Source organism: Urocitellus parryii, chromosome 10 (genome assembly GCF_045843805.1).
Source record: "Urocitellus parryii isolate mUroPar1 chromosome 10, mUroPar1.hap1, whole genome shotgun sequence".
In the NCBI taxonomy this organism is placed as follows: domain Eukaryota; kingdom Metazoa; phylum Chordata; class Mammalia; order Rodentia; family Sciuridae; genus Urocitellus; species Urocitellus parryii.
In genome coordinates this window covers 97,834,452-97,843,399 of record NC_135540.1, presented here as the reverse complement: position 1 = coordinate 97,843,399, position 8,948 = coordinate 97,834,452, and positions in this window count along the sequence as shown.

Here is an 8,948-nt window from a genome sequence, read left to right as displayed (position 1 = left end):
GATTTCTTTGAGACCCACCTATCCTGTAAAGCAATTTATATAAAGCATTATTGCTAATTAAATATGAAAATATCCTACTTTATTTAAAATATTTTTGCTCATTAGTGTGATTAAATATTATTTTGAAGATTCCTTTTTTTAAACATTTTCTACCAGCATTACTTATGTAAATTTCACATATTCGTGGCTGTATTTTCCTTCTTTTTGTCATTGTGAGATGATGTGTTTAAAAAATATATTGTGACAAATTTATCATTTGTCACAAAAGTACAACATAGTATAATATTATATCTAGTATTATTTTTATGACAAATAATAGATTACTATATTTTTTCAAACTATAGATAGTGTGATTTCCCTTATAGTACAAATTTGGTTTTAATTGTGGCATGGATAATCACAAGTTCCACCACATTAATTAAATGTTATTAGCTACATTAGATAAACCTACTTTACACTGATATAAAAAGCTTTAGTTTATTTATTTCTATAGTTTGAATCTAAAATATCCCCAGGATTCTGCTCTCTTTGTCATGTAAGTGTAATTTTTCCTCCTTGCAGTTTCATCTTCACCAAAATACAAAACTGCCATCTGCAAATACACAAAACAAACCTGTGTCTGAACCCTCTCTCTCCTGTTTTTGCCATGTTTATTTTATTCCCTGTGAAGGAAAACTCATTACATGAATTATATATTGTATCAGGGACGATCCATCTATCTCCTTTAGCTGAGATAAATTGTATCTGTTGCTCCAACTGATACAGAGTTTTATCAGGACAAATGGATCTGTATTTAACAATGCATTAAATGCTTACCTTATTCTTGCTGTCCTCATTGTTTTTTTCCCTTTTTTTAAAATATCTTCTGTTCAGACTTTGTCCCACCATGCCAAAATTAATAATTCCAAGTTTATATTTTTTTACCTTTACTTTGCTAAAATCTTTAATATTTTTGAACTATCAGCAGGTTTGATATGCTTCATCAATGGCTCTCTTTGCAATTACTCTTCACTTGCATGGAATGATTTTTCATCATTCAGGTGCCCTAGATCTTGGATTTGGACTGCTTCTATTTTATGTATTTTCTTCCTTACATAAATAATGAAAGATTATTTTTGATCCTTATATCTGTTCTTTGTCTTCAGCATTTCATTGGCCAGCACATACTGAACAGTAACAGAATACTGAATGAAAGTAGCAAAATGGACATCTTTACCTTGTGTTTCACCTCTAGTTTTGTTTCTCGGGAGTTGCATTCAATGATAAAGAATTAAAACCTACACTTTAATCTCAGTTTTGGGTTTTAAGTAATCCCAGTTAAGACAGATGGTGTTATATTTAAGTCCTAGAAATTCTTTTATAATCTAAATTAACCAGAGATCCTATGTGCTCACTGTTCTGAGTTCCACCATTCATGTAGATTATGTCATCACCATTCCCTTGATTCTGGCAATTAATTGCTACCACTTTCTCTCTGACCTTGTGAGATCCCACCACTTCCAATGAAGTTAAGGAATCAATTCAATGGAAAAAAATCCCATCTGCTATTATCATCCGTACTTTGCAAATTACTATTCCACAAGCACATTTCAAAGATGCTCATGCTTTGCTCACCAGTCCATATCTCAGTGATGGTGGATAAACTGTTCTTTAAACCCTTTCAGTAGACACAGTTTTGAGGACTCGGTGGTTTATTAAGCACTTCTCCAGTTTTTGTATCTTCTTAACACTTTATATTATGTACATTTTATTAAGGAATATTTTGCATCTCAACTTGGAGTAGGGTGCAATTAAATGCTAGTTTCAATCCGCTGACTAAAAAGCAGACCTACCATTTGCTGAGTGACCTACCACTACAGATTTGCTACTAAACAAATGAGCTCCATTAGTTTTTTAAGTCTGATATGAAAATATGTGTTTTTTTTACTCCTAAATTCAGTACCATGAGTATCAATTTCTATATGAGTTCATATTTTGTTGCATAAAAGTCTTACAGTATTTTGGTGTACACATTCTACCACAGTTTAGATTTTATACTTGTCTGTTTAAGACAGGCTAAACCTTTACATTAGTTTGGAAATTCAATGTTATAGATAGGGCCTAAAAAGATTGACATCCCGTTGCAAAATAATGACCTCAAGTAAGTTATTTTTGAGTTCCTTAATCATTCCCTAACATCCTATTTCAGAATGAAGAAGTAGTTTCTTCTTCTTCTAAGGAAAATGCAGTGGCATTTTGGTATCAGATTACTGAGCCAGTCCAACATATTGACAAGTCTTCTCTTTTGCTTGGAATCTTCCTCAGCTCAGTCTTTTATTTAATGACCTGCATAGATTGTGAATTTAGCATATAATGTACTTTAGCAAACCCCAAGCTTAAATTCTATCTTAGATTTGTAGCTAAGTCTTTTCTAAGCTGAGAGACAGAAGATCCCCTTTCCATTTTTTTTTTCCTTTTCTCCATACTAGATGCTGCTGATTCAGGCAACATCAAAATCCTAGAAGCAGATTTCTAAGAAAAGAGAGGGATATAGGGCCACAAGAAATATGTTAATTATCTTGGTCTTTTAGCAAGCAAGAAATATTTTTTTTTTTATCTTATTTGGGCCACTTTTTCAGTCTCTATCTCATTTGACAAATTCTCATACTATACCCATGACTTATAGAAATGTATTTTTTCCCTTAAAGAGTAAATTGGCTTCTGTTTTACAGTGAGTACTTTTATTATATATTTAATAAAACATAAGTTTCATGCAGTTTGATTACTTGGAAATAGATTTATATTTAAAAAGAAGAGCTTTAACATGTCTCAAAATTAAATTTAATCCTCTTTTACACATTTCTGCTAATATGGTTTTGATAAATATTTCTAACAGTTGCTTAGATTTTAATGAATATGGGGCTGTGGATGTGGCTCAAGCAGTAGCGTGCTCGCCTGGCATGCGTGCGGCCCAGGTTCGATCCTCAGCACCACATACAAACAAAGATGTTGTGTACGCCGAAAACTGAAAAATAAATATTAAAAAATTCTCTCTCTCTCTCTCTCTCTCTCTCTCTCTCTCTCTCTCTCTGTCTCTCACTCTCTCTTTAAAAAAATATTTTAATGAATAATTCTAACAGTTGCTTAAGTTTGTTGTTTGTAAAACAAAACAACAATAAAAGTAAAACCAAACAGAAAATTCAAATATTTTATAGGTCTCTTTTGGGTACAAGTGCCAATATTCTGTGCACTAGATCTCACAAAGTGCAAGTAACCAACAGTCTTGTTTTGTTAGCTTAATTTATTTAAGAAAAAATATTATTTTTTGGTAAGTGATACAAAAAAGCTGTTTATTTGTCTTATTTATTGAAAAGGCAAAGTTCATATTTTTAATAAATGAATATGAAGACCATCTTCTGCTTACTGAAAGGGCGCCACTGCGTTTGGCACAGACAATAGAAGTAGACATAACAACACTTTGCCTCTTTGGCAGAACCCAGCTGGAATTAGCGTATCTATGTGATTTTCTCTTGAAAATGGTGTTATTTAAACCCTAAACAGCATTCCAGAAATATAACAAAACCAGCTTAATACTCAGTAGGATTAAACAACACATAGATGTAGGACCTATAATGATATTCTTAGAAATTCTCTAGTGCATGAAAATATTGACAACATTGTTTTATTTACATAATAATATTTTTAAAATACAAATATAAAGAACTCCAAGCTTTGTTAAAGAATCTGTGGCCATCATATTGATGTATGTTTGTTTGTTTGTTTACTTATTGTAAGATTTTGAAATGGAATTGGAGAGACTGTCAAACATAACTGAGCTCAGAAATTTAGATTCTTTCAAGAGACAGAGAAATAAAATGACACAGGAATTTCAGAAAGAATGGGGGTGAAAATTTTAAAATATACTGAATAGGAATAGAAGGATATAATTCAAGATATAAGCTATTTCTAAGAAATGTATATTTCCAGGAAATGTTAAAACAAAGAAGTAGGTATCTAATTTCAGCAAATAATGAGAAAAAGTTTCTGTGAGCACTATGGGAGAAACTACACAAAATATGTAACAGCTCCCCCTCTGTATGGAGCTTATATGCCTATAGAGGAAAGAAAAATTGAAAGCAATGAATCATATATGCATATGTACAATGTATATAACATTATATATATATGTATCAATATGTGATGAGTGCTATGAAAAAATATAAATAGAACTAAAAATTTTAACAAGAGTCCTGATAATCATTAAGGGCTATAATTTTTAGTTAATTGAAGTGAATTACACAGCTTTCAGTTTAGAAAAGTTATCAAAATTGTCACTCAAAGCTCAATCCTTTATTATGAACAATAATTAAATTATCCTATAGTTTTTGTAAGAAAACTGGTAATAATCACTTTGAAAACTTCCTTCATTAAATTTATCTCTGGTCATGTTTTTCAGGATAAATACATAAGGTCTTTAATTCAGTAATATGCTCAGAAATATGATTTCTATTCCTGATGATGTTACCTTTGTTACCTTTGAATTTTTGATAGGCCAAACTAGCCTGTAATTAAATATCCACTTAAGGTATTCTCTTATTTCACAATGGTATGTCTTTGTAGCTGCTTTATAAGAAATTTAACTTTCATCAAAAATATAGAAGACCAGAAGTTCTGACTTTCTTATAAATATGTTGTTCCCTTCAAGTACTGAGTATGAAATTCTAAAATTTGAATAACAACCTCTTATTATCTAGACTGCCCAAATTTTGTGTTCAATATAATAAGACCCCTGAAATAACCATATTTAAACTGTTTAAATCCTTTTTCCCTATTAACATTTTTAAAATATTACAGAAAAACTAATATATAGAAATATATCCTGTGGGTTTTTTTTTCTGTAAGGAACCTAAAAATCATGGTGTGAGACGTTTTAGCTTACCTATTACACAGTCCTTTTTTTGAAAATAACCCAACCCAACATCCCTTGCTGACAGCCTGTTATACCAACTCAGCCCAACTGTCACTGATAGAAGGAGTTCAGGCAAGACCTGCTCAAATTGCCAACCAACAGGATTATTGTTTTACAAGCCACCAATGTTTGGGGTATTTTGTTATATATCTAGGACTAATTGATATTAGTCAATTTTTGATTCACTTTTTAAATTTGTTCCTGTTATCTAGAATATACCAGCAATCAACAGAAAACCTGAATAACAGTGAAGCAACCAAATAGAGACATCTTTCCACAACAACAAAAACTCTGAAACTGAACAGTTTCAGGTACCGTTTTACGCAATCAACAATAAATTAAAGAAACCTAACATTTTCTAACTTTTCACTATCATTACCATAAAGTTGTAAAATAGCTTCTGTGTTTCCAGGCATCATATATATGACAAATGACGAGAAGAGGGCATAAGAGAAATCATTGGCTACACCAACTGTTTATGCCCCTCTTTTCATCAGTAATCAAAAATACTTCTCAGAATGCTATTAGCTCTTTCCTTCTTTCAGTGTTTTGGCTAGAATTATGCCTCAGAGCCAGTGTTAAGTGCAGAGGAGACTGGGGAGACCACAGTTCTTTCCCTTGCCTCTTTTTATCATAAAGACCTTGGTAATCACCAGCTCATTTTCCAAAGGTCTGCCCTATGATTTTTTTCTTACCCATCTGTCATTCATATGTAACTGTAGGAGCATGATGGAGTGAGAATTCTTTCAAAGTTTCATTTGCAAAAAATGCTCATCATTTTAATGATCTGGCTGTTCCATGGAAGATTCCTTTGGAACGGTTTCCTTTATTTAACTTCAATGGAAATTCCCAAGTGCCAATATGCTTCAAAGGGGATTTGTCAGATTTTAACATCATAATTATCTATCTGGGTGAAGTAAGTTCCCTGAGGAATGTTTTCTATTGCCAATGGTAAATTGCTTTACTAAGTTGCTATGCTTTGATTCAGAAAGGTCTACAGTGTTGGTGCTTCAGTTGAATGATAATAGCACATAACAAGAGCTGGTGATTCACCCATTATGATGATGTAGAGCAAAATTGCTGAGAGCCACAGCCGAGTTGGTATGGCCCCTGGCATTTTGCCAACAGTATTGGTTGACAGGTGAGGCATTACTATCCGCCTGGGCCGCTACTTTTGAGTTCTCGGGCTACTTTGGAGTTCTCCTGGGGATTCCCCAAGAGTTCCCATTGGTTGGGGAAGTGCAGGAGGAGGGATTTCCGGAGGAGATATTTCCGGTGGCTGGTTCCTGGATGAGCTGCGTGGCGTTCGGGAGGAGTTGCTGGTGAAGTTCAAAAATAAAGTTTGGCTCTTGATTTGTGCCCAGCCAGACTGCGGCACAAAATTATATTACACATGTAGGATGTGAGAGAAGACTTATCAAGTGGATATTTTTTCCAGAAATTTTTCTAAAAGGGTAAACCAAAACTAAAAAGATGATAATTTTTGTTAAATTGATTTTCAGTTGCAAAATAATATTCCTTTAGTCCCAATGGAAGCCTTTTGTGGGAAGTCAATTTTTGGTTCACTTAAATTGTTTTGATACTGAGGATTGAATCCAGTAGCCCTCTACTGATGTTGGATCCTGGAACTCTTGGATATATGGCAATGGAAATGAAATAAAGTCAGGTGGATGAGCATGCAGAGAAGGCTCCTATTGGGGTTTCCATTAAAAAGTGAGGCACAGCTCTGATAAGAAGATGTTAGGCAGATTGGGTGAATGAAGGGATAGAATGGTAATTGACATTAGGTAAACTCAACCCAAGGATTTTACCCTGTGGTAAAGAAAAAATTCTGCAGCTCTTTAAGAGAACATAGTTAGGGCACCTCAACTTAAACCATGCAAAGCTGAAACTGGTCAAAGGTGACACTCATTAAGTCTCCTGGGGTGAGCTGTCAGGCCATGAGCCAAGGCCCAGAAGTGCATTTTCCCTTTGTTCCTATGATGGACTTAGTCTCACTATGGATCCTCAAACCCAGAACTTTTCTTTTTTTAGTTTGATACAGAGTCTGCCTAAATTGCAGAGGCTGGGCTTAGGTGATTCTCCCATCTTAGTCTCCCAAGTAGCTGGTGTTGAAGGTGTGATAGTGTACCAGTTCTGATTCATTTTTATTCTTAGGGCATATTGCTTCATGATTACAGTACAAACTTGGAGTGTTTATCACAGTTTTCTCTTTCTGGGCTGACACTGAACTTCAATTTTTGTCTCCAGATGCATGAAACCATTAGGAATTCTGTACAGGCTTATTTCTCTAGTCCTCAGCATCTATATTGCTAGTTTTTTCCTTTTAGCTTCTAAGCATATTAATTCAGTTTTTTTTTATATAGATCAATATCTCAAGGGAAAAAGTAACATCTCTTCTTTCTGAGATTTCTTTTTCTCTAGGATTTCACCTTGGCTGGTCCTATCATTTTGGGAAGCTATCTAATACCTTCAAATAGGGTTTAAAAATAAATACCCAACTTTTCTCAAAAAAATTTGGTTGGAAATATGTCACGTTTAATATTAAAGGAAAGGTAACTATCAATTAAACTTCACAATTTCTTTTTTCTTTTTGGATTATAAACTCTTTGAAAAAATGAGTATATGACTTATTCACCCTTGATTCTCAACATAAAACATAATGTCTGAAACATAGATTCTACTCTACTTTCTCTATTGGAATTAAATTAGATTTGATACCAGAAAATAAAGAAATAAAATAGTGGATGTGATTATTTGGAAATGAAAAAAAAAGTTAAGATTTTATATGTGGAGGTCAAGTCGAGGCTTCAATTACAGATAAGTTCTGACATTTACTATCTATGAGAAAACATTCATTTAAAAAAAAAATCTTTGAACATTTTGTTTGGTTATGCTCTGTTATAGACATGAGGCATTAAAAGACAACTTAAAAATAGTCCATTTTTTCAAGGAGCTCAAAATTTATATAGAACAAAAGAACCACTTTAAACTTCACAAAATTCTATCATTTCTAACTTTAAAGAAGATCTCAAAGAGACTCATTTATGCCACCTTTACTATTTCCAACTTAGTTCAAATGCCTTTGCTTCAGCCTTGTCCATAGAACCTTCTTATAGGATGTTCTTTTTAACAAACACCATGTCCTCCTCTCTAATCAACTGGGGAAGTCAGGGTGATGTATTTGAAATTGTAAATCTGGTAGTATCAACGTTCTCTCCACTTAAAATATCATTGGATTTTAACCTTTGTTAGAATATAAATTTCTTAGTCTGTTGTGACTGAATGAATTTATTTCTGCTTTCATTCCAACTTTTGGTTTCATGAATCTCTTCATCTATCTTGCATGTTCATTACTTTCCACTCTCTTTTAGTTTTTTTTTCCCCCATTAATTCTAAAATACCTCAGTTTCTCTCCTGCTTCAGGGCTTTTATGTTTTCTGCTTCCTCCTTGTGAACTGTTCCCTCTGGGTTTTCTTACCTAGGCTGCTTAACATGATACAGGTAAAGCTGTACTCTGTAGAGAAGCTTTTCTTGAATCTACTAAATCCCTGGTAAATGGCCCTAAGTCCGTGTATCAGGTCAACACCTGAATCTGGATATTTGGGCATCAAACTCTGACCATACTCAGAATATATCCTGACTATGTTGATACCAACCTACTTGGTAAGGCAATTTATTCCAAGAATACATTCAGATGGCTCAGCTACTTACAAGTTAACGTATCCTTTCCAATAATGCATGAGACCTGCAAGTATAGAAGGTTTGCCTGTCCTATATCTCTCAGTGCTAATCTATTGGTAGTTTCCAAGTGTAAGCTAAATAAATTTTTATCAAATCAATAAATGAAACATGGCAGCCTGCTCCATACTAGGGACCCAATGATCAGCATGGATAGTTCCAACGATTATGTAGCCCCTAATGTAGTAGCAAACAAATACCTGGAAACAGATAATAATATAAGAATAACTTAGATATGCCATATAAGAGGGAAGAAATG